The sequence below is a fragment of the Prionailurus viverrinus genome, chromosome D1 (assembly GCF_022837055.1).
Source record: "Prionailurus viverrinus isolate Anna chromosome D1, UM_Priviv_1.0, whole genome shotgun sequence".
NCBI lineage: Eukaryota > Metazoa > Chordata > Mammalia > Carnivora > Felidae > Prionailurus > Prionailurus viverrinus.
Genome location: NC_062570.1, coordinates 18,489,072 through 18,502,137, shown reverse-complemented (window position 1 = coordinate 18,502,137; position 13,066 = coordinate 18,489,072). Strand labels below are relative to the sequence as shown.

The 13,066-nt window shown below is 40.5% G+C and overlaps 1 protein-coding gene and 1 long non-coding RNA gene across 3 annotated transcripts in view; one reads left to right on the top strand and one right to left on the bottom strand.

The window, feature by feature from the left end:
• Positions 1-12,097, bottom strand: part of TBCEL (tubulin folding cofactor E like) — a 76,912-nt gene extending 64,815 nt beyond the window's left edge. For both annotated transcript variants that reach the window (XM_047877984.1, XM_047877985.1), the window contains exon 1: positions 11,902-12,097. The gene's annotated coding sequence lies outside the window, so the exon portion shown is untranslated. The remainder of the gene's footprint in view (positions 1-11,901) is intronic.
• A 93-nt stretch (positions 12,098-12,190) lies between these two features.
• The window catches only part of LOC125176826 (uncharacterized), a 33,758-nt gene continuing 32,882 nt past the window's right edge, over positions 12,191-13,066 (top strand). Inside the window, exon 1 of the long non-coding RNA XR_007156405.1 lies at positions 12,191-12,333. This is a non-coding gene — a long non-coding RNA (uncharacterized LOC125176826). The remainder of the gene's footprint in view (positions 12,334-13,066) is intronic.

Genomic DNA, 13,066 nt, shown 5'->3' with positions numbered 1-13,066 from the left:
GTGTGTGTGTGTATATATATATATATATATATATATATATATATATATATATATAAATAAGATGAACATAGAGCAAGTCCCAAATTTCTGGTTATTACTCCTCCAGCACACTTACCAAATCAGTGCCAACAATTCACTTAAGAATGTGAAACAGTGAGTAAAGGATAAACTAGCCAAGTCTCAATAAACCCATTTTGCGAGAGGTTTGATTTATAAAGTATACAATCTTCATTAATCACTTTCTTGGACTCCTTTACTAACAATGTTCATGAGGACAAACAGCACTAACGGATAAGGGGCTAACAGAGTCAGCATTTTTAAAACTTCCAGAAGAAAAGGAAAAGAAGAAAAAAAAAAAAACTTCCAATGGGCACTTGACTTTACAAAACTCATGCCTTAAATTACTAATAGTACCTATGAGAAACTGTGTTCGTCACACAAGAGTCACAAGAATAAGGATTTAATAATTTACATTTGTTTTCAACATTTGAAGAGTTATAATTCTTTCCTAAAATTCTTTGCCCATTTAACTATGAACTAAATAACAATACTGTGATAATAAGTAAAAACCTTCTCAAATAAGAAGTGTTTTTACTGAGATGATGGCATCTGACAATCAGAACTTAGCATCTGAGACATCCTTGGTATTAACTTATTCTCTTAAAATGTTATGAAGACATGTGCAAGCATGGGAGAAAAGAAAAAGTACTGAAGACAAGGGTTTCCTGAAACACTGCGTCTCTCACCAGATTTCACAGCATAGTCGAGTGTCATTATTATAGAATTCATTATTTGCAAATTCACCTATTCAATAAAGTTTGTTTGTGGCCCCCAAATCCATACTTGCAGCTCACAGGCATGTGCAGATATTAAGTTGAATCGCCCACCGCGCATGTATCCAGCTGAGATAGAACAAGGCAGCCCTCTGCCATCCTGCTTCAGCTCTCACACTGTAAGCAAGCACCCTTTTTGCGATTTAGCACCAGGTTTTTCATATTCTTCTGTTTTCATTATTACGATGGCTCTGGAGTGTCCTGCAGAAGTGCTGTCTAGTGTTCTTACACACAAGAAGCCTGTGATGTGCCTTATGGAGAAAAGACTGTTAGACACGATTTACTCAAACATGAACTGTACTGCTATGCACTCTGAACTCAAAGTTAAGAGATCAACAATATATGTTGAATAAAATGTCTTTAAATAGACACACATATAAAACAAGGTTATGTATTGATCAGTTGACAAAAATGTGACCAGAACTGGCAGGAACCTAACCTTGTTATCTCCCACAGGAGCAATGGTTACACATTCACTCATTCAGTGTTCACGGGCAACTCTACATAAGTACCATAAGTACAAAGTGTACTTTGTTAAAGAAAACAACCCCGGGGGGTTGGGAGTGGCTGGGAAGAGGGGGGTGGAGATCAATGGAATAGAAAAGACGGTCCAGTAACAGGCCCATGTAAATATGGCAGGAAATGGCAAAGAGATCAGTAGGAAAACATGAAACTTGAGTAACTGATCCTGGGACAAGCGAGTATCAACATGAGAAAGGGAAAAGTGAATACTTCCCTCATAACATAGAAAAACTCAACTCAAGCCTTATCCTTATGAAAAGAAAACGGTTATTTTTTTCTAATAGGAGAAGAACTTTAAAATCTTGATTTAGGGAAATATTTCATAAACATAAAGAACCATAAAGGAAAGGTTGGCCAGTAAAATAAAAAAAAAAAACTTTTGATCAAAAGACATTAAACATGAAAACACATAAGACAGAAACTGGAAAAAGATGCTTCCAACACATGTAACTAATACGGAGAATTCCTAAAAATAGCGAGAAAAAGAAAAACAATCCAACAGAAAATGACCAAAGATATGAACACATTATTTAACAGAAGATAAAATTCCAACGACTAATACATACATGTAAAAGATGTTCAAGCTTAATAATATTCAGAAACAAAAATTAAAATATCAATGGAATATTATTTTATATAAATTAGCAAAACTTAAAAACTCTGACACTACCAAAGTACTGGAGAAAATGTGGAAGAACACAAACTCTTCCACTGATACTGGGAGTACAAATACCTTAATAAAAACTGGTACAAATACCTTGGAAAACACTTTATCACTGTCTAGTTAAGTTGAAGATGCACATATCCTGTGATATGGCAATTCTACTTCTCAGTGTAAACTCTGTAGGAACTTGCACAAGTGTACAAGGAGACAAGCATAAGAATGTTCACAACAACAATACTGTGTTAAATTATGAAAATCCTGACCAAATAAAGGCCTTTACATCCAAGAACAGGCTTGAATAAATTATGCTATATTCATAAAATGCAATGTTACACAGCAATGGAAACTAACAATTGATAGTTCTCTGGTTTTCTCATCAACATAAATGACTTTTAAAATCAAGAAGTCTAAGACACAAATAAATGGAAACATATTCCATACTCATGGATTAAAAGAATTAATAGTTAAATGTTCATGCTACTCAAAGTAATACAGATTCAATGCACTACCTATCAAATTCCAAAGGCATGCTTTACAGAACTAGAACAAATAATTCTAAAATTTGTGTAAAACTACAAAAGACCTGGAATAGCCAAAGCAATCTTGAGAAAGAAGAAGAAAGCTGGAAATATCATGCTACCTGATTTCAAACTAGACTATAAAGCTACAACAATCAAAACAGTATGGTATAGGCAAAGGGGATTAAGAGTACACGTATCCTAATGAGCCCTGAGAAATGTACAGAATTGTAGAATCGTTATATCGTACATCTGAAACTATCATAACACTGCATGTTAATTATACTTCAATTTTTAAACAAGTGACTTGAATTTGGTATAAAAACAGATACACAGATCAGTGGGACAGAACTGAGAGCCCAGAAATAAACTCACACAATATATGGATAATTAATCTCTGACAAAGAAGTATACAATGGAGGACAGTCTTCAATAAATAGTGCTGGGAAAACTGGACAGCTACATGCAAAAGCATGAAACTATATCACTATTTTACAACTCAAAATGGATTAAAGGCTTGAATGTAAGACCTGAAACCACAAAATTCCTGGAAGAAAACATAGATGGTAAGCTCCTTGACTCAGTCTTAGCAATGTCTTTGTGGATCTGACTCCAAAGGCAAGGGAAACAAAAGTAAAAATAAACAAATGGGACTATGTCAAACTAAGAAGCTTATGCACAGTCAAGGATATCATCATCAAAACGAAAAGGCAGCCTACTGAATGGGCGAAGAGATTTGCAAACATGTATGTGACGAGGGGTTAATACCCAAAATACACAAAGAACTCACACAATTCAACAACAACAAAAAAATCCAAACAACCCAATTAAAAAATGGGCAGAGGATCTAAATAAACATTTCTCCAAAGACACACCATATGTTCAATAGGCACATGAATGCTCATCATTACTATTAGACAAATGTAAACAAATCAAAACCACAATGAGATATCATTTAACACCTGTTACAATGACTATTATCAAAACGAAAAGAAACAGCAAGTGTTGGAGAGGATATGGAGACGAGGGAACCCTCATAACGCTGTTGGTGGGACTGTAAATTAGGGCAGCCACATGGAAAACAATATGGAGATTCCTCAAAATATTAAGAAAAGAACCACCATATGATCCAGCGATCCTACTTTTGGATATTTATCCAAAGAATACAAATATACTAATTCAAAAATATATGCACTCTTATGTTCACTGCAGCATTATTTACAATAGCCAATATATGGGAACAACCTAAGCGTCCACTGATAGATAAATGGATAAATAAGATGTAGTATATTTATACAATGGAATACTATTTAGCATAAAAAAGAATGAAATCTTGCCATCTGGGACAACATGGATAGACTTCAGGGTATTACACTAAGTGAAATAAATCAAACACTGCATGATGTCACTCAAATGTGGAATCTAAAAAACAAAACAAATGCACAAACAAAACAAAAATAAACTCATAGATATAGAGGATTGTGGTTACGGGGGTGGGAAATGGGTGAAGGGGGTCAAATGATTGGTGATGGATGGTAACTAGACCTGTGGTAGTAACCACTCTGTAGCGTATACAGATATGAATTACAAAGCTGTATACCGGAAATTTATATAAAAAAAAAACAACACTGTATTTCAAGCTGTATTACAAAGCTGTAATCATCAACAGTATGGTTCTGGCACAAAAACAGACACTCAGATCAATGGAACAGAATAGAGAACCCAGAAATGGACCCACAAACATATGGCCAGCTAATCTTTGACAAAGCAGGAAAGAACATTCAATGGAATCAAGACAGTCTCTTCAGCAAATGGTGCTGGGAAAACTGGACAGCGACATGCAGAGAAATGAGCCTGGACCAGTTTCTTACACCATACACAAAAAGAAACTCAAAATGGATGAAAGACCTAAATGTAAGACAGGAAGCCATCAAAATCCTCAAAGAGAAAGCAGGCAAAAACCTCTTTGACCTTGGTCACAGCAACTTCTTACTCAACACACCTCCAGAGGCAAAGGAAACAAAAGCAAAAATGAACTATTGGGACCTCATCAAAATTGCACAGCAAAGGAAGCCATCAGCAAAACTAAAAGGCAACTGACAGAATGGGAGAAGATATTTACAAACCACATATCAGATACAGAATTAGTATCCAAAATCTATAGAGAACTATCAAACTCAACACCCAAAAAACAAATAATCCAATGAAGAGATAGGCAAAAGACACGAATAGACACTTCTCCAAGGAAGACATCCAGATGGCCAACCGACACATGGTAACAAGCTCAACATCATTCATCATCAGGGAAACACAAATCAAAACCACAATGAGATACCACCTTACACCTGTCAGAATGGCTAATATTAACAACCCAGGCAAAAACAGATACTGGCAAGGATGTGGAGAAAGAGGATCTCTTTTGTACTGCTGGTGGGAATGCAAACTGGTGCAGCCACTCTGGAAAACAGTATGGAGGTTCCTCAAAAAATTAAAAATAGAACTGCCCTACGACCCAGCAATTACACCACTAGGTATTTATCCAAGGGATACAGGTGTGCTATTTCGAAGGGACACATGCACCCCCATGTTTATAGCAATACTATCAACAATAGCCAAAGCATGGAAAGAGCCCAAATGTCCATCAACAGATGAATGGATAAAGAAGATGTGGTATATATACACAATGCAGTATTACTTGGCAATCAAAAAGAATGAAATCTTGCCATTTGCAACTACATGGATGGAACTAGACGGTATTATGCTAAGCGAAATGTCAGAGAAAGATACATATCATATGACTTCACTCATATGAGGACTTTAAGACACAGAACAGATGAACCTAAGGGAAGGGAAGCAAAAATAATATAAAAACAGGGAGGGGGACAAAACATATGAGAGTCTTAAATATGGAGAACAAACAGAGGGTTATGGGAGGGGTTGTAGGAGGGGAGATGGGCCAAATGGGTAAGTGGCATTAAGGAATCTACCCCTGAAATCACTGTTGCACTATATGCTAACTTGGATGTAAATTTAAAAAAAAAAATTAATTAAAAGATATTCAATAAAAAAAAAACACTGTTGAAAGGATAAAATAATTGTAAAAATATTTACAGTAAATTCCACTTCTACAAAATTCAAAAACAGAATTAATAATATTGTTTACGGTCACATATATATGTAGTAAAAACTGTAAAGAAGTTAAAGAATAATAAACACAAAATTCAGGGTTGTGGCATCCTTGGAGGGTGGGGATGTATCATCAGCGAGGGGCACAAAGGGGGCAAAAACAGAACTCTCAGGTGTCTCTTTCAAACCTTCTCTTCCTCTACCAGTCCCCTATTTCTCTCTTCCTCTCACAGTCCCATGTAATTAATCAGCAAGGTCTATCAACAGTCCAAACACCCTGATTCCACTCAATTCTTTCTGTCCCCATTACTTTACTCTGGTTTAAGCTTTCATCAACCGCTCACTGGGACTGCTCCAATAGCTTCCTTCCTGATCTCTCATGACTATACAATCCCTTCTCCACAACAGAAGCCAAGTGATCTTTTCAAAATTCAAGTCAAATCATGTCCCTTAAATTCACCAAAGGCTTCCCTTCACACTTAGAATGAAATCCAATCTCTTTATCATGGTCTTTAGGGCTTCCTTGAATCTGTTCTCTGCTCACCTTGCTCACCGAACCTCCTCCCACCCACTAGATTTCAGCCAGCCTGGCTTTCTACTTCTCAGAACTGCCAAGCTGATTCCCTCTTAAGGCATTCCCAGGAATGCCTTTTACCTGGCTCTTGGTTTTGCTGGCTTCATCTCAGCATCCAAGCCTCAAACAAATTCAAACACAGATGTTACCTTCTCGATGAGCTGCCTCTGGCCAACCCATCAAAAAGAGCCCCATTACTACCATCAATCACCATTACTTCAGCCACTTTCGTTCTTTAAACCACTTACTACTACATGTTTAGTGCTTGAGTCCCTCTCCTAAGTCCCACAAAAGCTGAGATTTGTCAGTCCGGCTCAGTGTTATGGAGAGGAGTATCTGGCAGAGGGCAACAAATATTTGTTGAATGAATAAAAAAGTGAATTTTACTTTGATTAAACATGATGTAATATCTTCTAGCAATGAGATGAAAATCAAGTATACCAGTGATAAGCATGACAGAATCAAAAGAAATTTTGAAAATCACTAGAAAAGCACTAACCTCAGATGACCTTTACTTTAAATAATCTTTTCTTAACAGTGCTAGTAATAGATCACATTCCTAAGGACCATGAATGAGTTATTAGTAAAAATTTCACATAGCCGGTTTTGGAAATGTGTCATCTTGTTTACCTCTGTTTCTAGAAGAGCCCTGTGATTAAGAGCTCGGGGCTTCAGTTCAGCCTGAGTGAAATCACGAATCTGCACTGGAATTCGAGCAAGTTACTTACCTCTTTACGCCTGCTTTCTCATTTGTAAAATGGAACTATTAATAGCTATTTCGTAGTCATTAGAGTCACCGTGAAGATTAAATGGAAGTTTTTTAAAGCATTTGGTTGTGTCTGGCATGTCGTAAGTGGTCAACAGATCATGCTGAGGAAAGTCCAGACAAATGGGACAGCTTAGAAGAGTCAACCACCAGACACCCTCTGCCTCTAGCAGAGGTGGACTAACTATGTACCTAGAACACATGCCAGGACTAAATCCGTTCCCTGCCAAAAAGAAGTCCAACGTACACACAGGTAGTACGTAAGGATGGGAAAAGCACTCTGAGAACACCAAAGGAGTGACTCCCTTCACCGAGCTTGGCCACACATGAAACTGAGTCTTAAAAGAGTCACAGGAATCCCCTAGATGAAAAAGGGGGAAAGCACGTGCAAAGACCCAAGTAAGTCAAAGTGAGAAACTGCGCTGGTGTGGTTTGTGTAAGCAGGGCTAGAAGTTGATGTTGGGCGGGCAGGACCAGATGGAATGAGGCGAAGGCCCTCCGTTTAAAAGTTTGCAGTTTTCTTTAGGCAAAGGGGAGGTTAAAGGGGGAAATTTTAACATGCTAATTGAATTTAAGCACCACACAGGTCCACTGTTAGTCTAAAATGGAAAATAAATGTTAAGCCTGAATCCTTGAAACCCTGAGCAATTTGCTTATTAACAATGACTGACGTGAAACCTATTCTCACCACTCTTCATCACTTCCATAACCACTGCTATCATGCTGATCATTATGACCACAGCAGATAAAATTTATTGAGCTTACTACGTGCTTTGCACTTCGTTGTTTTACACATATTACCTCATTCAACTGTCACTTTCCCTTATGAATGATACTATTATTACTGCCACTTTATGTATCAGAAAAGCAAAGTTAATGTCAGATGGCTAATGAGTAAAGGTAACAGAATTCAAATCTAGGCTGCCTGACTGCTAAGCCCTAAAATTAAACCAATCTGCTGAACTGGTATTACTCAGTTCATTTACATCATTTGCACCAAAATTACGTGTGTACCTACTGTAATTTAAAGCATCATGCTAGGTAAGTGATTCTCAAATTTTACTGTACAGAAGACTCACCTAGGCAAATTCTAAGATTCTGATTCAGTAAGTCTAAGGTGGAATTTTTGGAGACCTGCAATTTTAACCATAAATTCAGTCAATTCTGATTCACTTGGTCCATGAACTCTGATAAACCCTGTGCTAGGTGTCCTAGAGATTCGAGGACATTTGGGCCTCCTGTCCTCTATGAATTTATAATCCAAAAGGGGTAAAAAAAAAAAAAAAAAACAAAAAGAAAGAAAGAAAGAAAAAACACACACAAATATCACAAAGCAATGTAGGAAAAGTAGTATTGACAATACAGGCAAGAAAGACTTCAAGGAAGAAGATGATAAAATGATGTAATAAAATGATGAGTAGGAATTCATGAAGAACACATTTCCCAGATTTTTAGGAATCAAGTTAAAAAAGAAAGTACAATGAGTAGACAGCTTGGCGGGAACAGAGGATCTGCATTTAGGAATGGAAAAACAGGGTCAGGATAAAAGTAGACGCTCCAGAACACCGTCAATGTCAACTTAAACAGTGTAGACTTTATTCAGTGCTGGCACTAGGAAGTTAATGGTTTTGGAGAAGAGAACTGATAAATTAGGGCATTGTTCTTTGGAAGAGTACTCTGATGAAGCTGTGTGAGATCAAGTAGAATGAGAGTAACAGACAATGGGAACAGTGAGGCTGTTAGCATTCTAATTGCAAAGAAATCCAAGTCAAGAGAGGGTAACGAAAAAGATTAAAAAGGGAGGAATGGCAACTCTTAATGACTCATTGCATGTAGGGCAAAGGCAACAATCACGGCTGATCGCTTCACTCCTTAGGTCCTTTATCACTGTCAGTTTCCGGTTTCTTTTTAGAAATTCTTCTTATATGCCTAACTAGACTAAACATATAAAGAGTTCACTTACTTTAAAGATAGCCCACAATTAAGAGGTCAATAAATAGGCCTCTGACTAGCCAAAATACATGTCACATAGTTCATATGCTAAAAAAAAGTATTAGTATTAGTATACATATAATATACATACATATATAATTGAAAGAACATTATTCAGAGCTGCACAATCTTATTTTACACAAAGTTCTAACAAATATAAGCATCTAATTTCCAAACCCAGAGAAGTTTGGAAGCAAAAAGGGGAAGGGGAAGAGAGCCTACTATAGGTAGACAGACCTAAGAGTCTGAGGTTCAAGAGAAAAAAATGAAAACTATAAAAAAAAAGCACACACAATCACTCAGGGTAAATTCTCCACAACTGTTTATTGACAGGTACACATGATTCCCAGGAAAAGGAAATTAATGAGACTCTTCCTTCATGTTTCAAGCAACTACCACAAAAAGAAAGCTTTTAAACATTCTTTAAAGCCAAGGATTTCAAAAACAAATATTTACCTGATTAAAAAAAAGATCATTTTTAAAGGATGACTGATACATGCCAACACAGACCCTCTCACCAGTACCCAGGATATAATCAATCAATCAATCAATAAAGATCTAATTTACAACACACGAAGTTTGAAGATGATTAAGAATGCTTTCATAAGGCTTCTCATCAAGAATATGGCCCCAGTGATGAAGTTTAATTTGGGCAATTCTTTTCTGATGGCTATGGCTTGAAATTCCAAGTTCCAAATAACATGAAGGCATCCTCAACAAAAATTAACACCAATAAACTGGTCTTAAATACAAACCCTATACATTTACCTCCCGAAATCAGGCAACATTATTTGACACTCAACATCATGTAACAACAGGCTGGGTGACAACCTTTAAAAAGACTTAAACATAGCAACACATGAAGGTCTCTCTGTTCACCAATACTCACCAATATTCATTATAATACTGTTCATATGAAGACCTCATCTATTTTACAAACAGATAAAAACATTTTCGTGGGGGGAATTAAGATGTTAACTCATTCAAAGTTATACTCAGACTTACGATTTAAATTTAAAGTATATACTAAAACCATGTACCTGTATCTTTAATTATGTATAACTCTTTTACCATGTATTATTGGAGTAAGAAGAGTTTAGGTTTCAGCTTGAGATTTTTTTCTAAATATGGCAGAAAAGCAAACCAATGTATATTTACAACACTATAACATTAACATTACCTTAAGTATGTTGTAGGGATAAATCAACTCAACGGGATTAGGCCTCTCATTTTCTTTGACACAGCAAAGGATGGAGAAAATTAAAACATACACGTACTTCAGAAATTTTATAAAATGATCAGGCCACATTAAGATACCAAAGGTTAAGATTATGGTCCAAAACACCAAATATGCTACATGTTATAAATATGTAAACAAATGAAGCGGTCAGTTGCACCTGGCTGGCTTGACCCCCCCCCACACCCCCATCTACTTATAATCTCGTCTCCTTATAATCATCCTAGCTCTGTAGAACCATACAACATGAGGACCCTAACTGAAGCCAAAGAACTGTGCCTTGGGACAGTGTTTTTCAAGCAGCAGCTTGTGACCCACAAATCAATTTGGTGGATTTCAGTCAGCATTTTTTAATAAAAGTGAATGGAACGGAATAGAACTTATCAGAATGTAACACATGTCCTAAGGGTAAACAGTGCTCTGCGAAACTTTTCACTCATTATATAGGTATGTACTAGATCATAATGTAAGAAGTGCTTCTTCATATGGGGCATGATGTGTAAAAAAAAAAAAAAAAAAAGTTTGCAAGCTCTTACCCTAGAGATCTAGCTCTAATGCCTCAGGACCCAAAGGCTGAGTGTTTTCATTAGTCCTCAGCACCTACATATAATCTCTTCGCTCCAAAGGGACTCTTGGAAACCAATTTCAGAGCTCCAGGGAAGCATACATAGAACGGGGACAGCCCCAGCTAAGCCAGCATCTGGACCTGAAAGGACTGCTAACTTGCCCGAACAACAACCCTAGGCGGTTGCCTACAAACTCCCAGTAACTTAGCAACCTTCAGACGACAGCTCCTCCTTCTTCCACTAGCTGTCAACCGTTCAACTCTTCCAACCAACTTTCCTCAACTGCAACTTCTAGGATCACTGTGCCAAGAGAAGACGGGATGAAATCTTCTCGTTTCACCAATTCCCAGAATGTCCTCCTAGGCGAGGATCTAGAACCCAATGCTCCCCATCCCCAACAAAGAATGAAGCTCCACGGAGATCCTTACATTGGCCCCCTCCCAGATCCCAGGGCCGGGTACCCTCCTCTCAGGCCCCATCTTCCTCCAATTCCCTCCTTCTCAAAGTCTCCCAATGTGAGGGCAAAACGATTCTCCCCAGAGCCCTTGTTAAACTACCGCGTCCTTTCATCAGCCCCTGGAAGGAGCAGGCCTAGTGTCCCAGCGGCCTGGAAATGCCCGCCAGCCCCGTTCCCCGCCGAACCTCCCAGGGGACACGTCCTCTACTCCCTCCCACCCCCCACCCCATACACTGGTTCGAAGACAAAGTTTCCTATTTCCCCAGCAGCCCCAGACCCGTCTCCATCTCCTACCAGCCAGAGGGCATCTTTCCAACCCCCACGCCCCTAGGGCACGGCAAGAAGCCCGGAGCCTCCCAGGAACTCAGGCTCCCCCCCAACCCAGCCCTCCGCCTCCTCCCAGCCCAGGGCCCTCCCCGCGCCTCCCCAGCCAGGCCTGGCCCCGTCCTCCCTCCAGCCGCGGGCAGGTGGCCCAGCCCTCCCCTCCTCCCAGGCAGGCCTCGTCCCGCTCCGAGTTCTTCCCGGTGTTCCCCCCCCCCCCCCATACTGAGCCCCAGCAGGAACGGCCCTCCGCGCCTCGGCTCCGGAGGGGAGCTCCCGGGGCCTCGAGAAGCCGGCAGTGCCGGCGGGCCCGGGCTCCACTCACCCCTCAGCCCGGGAGGCGGGGGAGCTGCTGCGGCGGCTCCTCGGGCTGCGCCTCTCCTCCCCCCTCCCGGCCACCGCCGTCGCCGCCGCCGCTCGGCCTCCGGCCTGGTCCCGGCCGGCCCCGGCCCGGCTCCGCTTCACCTCGTCCCCCACTCTGGCCGCCGGAGCCCAGTGTCCTGCATTGACCCGGAAGCAGCTTTCGCGGCCCAACAACAACACGTGACCCCGCCGCACGTGTCACGTCCGCTGCGTGAAGGGGAGGGGGCGCCGGCGGAGCGGGTCCTCGGCGACCGAGCTCGGGTTGCCATGGCGACGGGGAGGCCTTTAAGGGCCTGGTAGTCTCTACAAACACACTGCACCTGCTCTTTCTCTTGGCCCTCGTGAAGAGACACCTCAGGTGCCAAGGAAGAGTGAATTGTCACATCAGAGTGAGGTAGGGGCGGGTCAGAGCAGAACCTGGGCAGCTGGGAGGCTGCTGCCTTGCAGAAAGGAGCCTTGGGCCGAACCTTTCCGGACTGACCTGGGATTTTGTCCCGGCTTTGGCACCGGTTTGCTACGTGACCCTGATTAACTCACTTCCTGCCTCTGGCTTCAGTTTCCTCACTAGGCGAGTTCAAGGCTGTAATCTAATAAAGTCCCAGGATGCTTTTGCATAAGGATGTGGTCGCACTCACTCTGGCCTGGATTCTGCGTCCCCTTTGCAAGGGCCTCTGGCATCCTGAGTTTTCCAACGCTCCCAGCACCGATGGAGAGACCCCCGCTTTCCATTCATTGGGCACCTTCTAGGCACTGTACATGGGCTGTTTCTAATGTTCACAACTCGCAAACGTAGGCATTTTGTAGAACCGAGAACTGAAGTTCACAGAGGTTAAGCGATCTGCCCAAGACCACCCAGTTAGGAAAAGTGATCCGGCTGAGATTTGAATCCAGGTCAGTCTGGTGCCAGAGTAAAAGTCCATGCACTTCACATAATGACATGCTATTGCTCCAGCCCCATACACCTTATCTGTGGCTGTTGGACTGTGATTGCTTATGTACTTTTTTGTCCCTTTCTTTTGCAAGGGCGTATATGGAATAGGGATGGTGTTCGCTGATCTTGAAGAGAATTCAGCCTTGTATGGATATGTCAGCTGACGTGCTAGGAGTTGCAAAGTTCTATGTGCTAC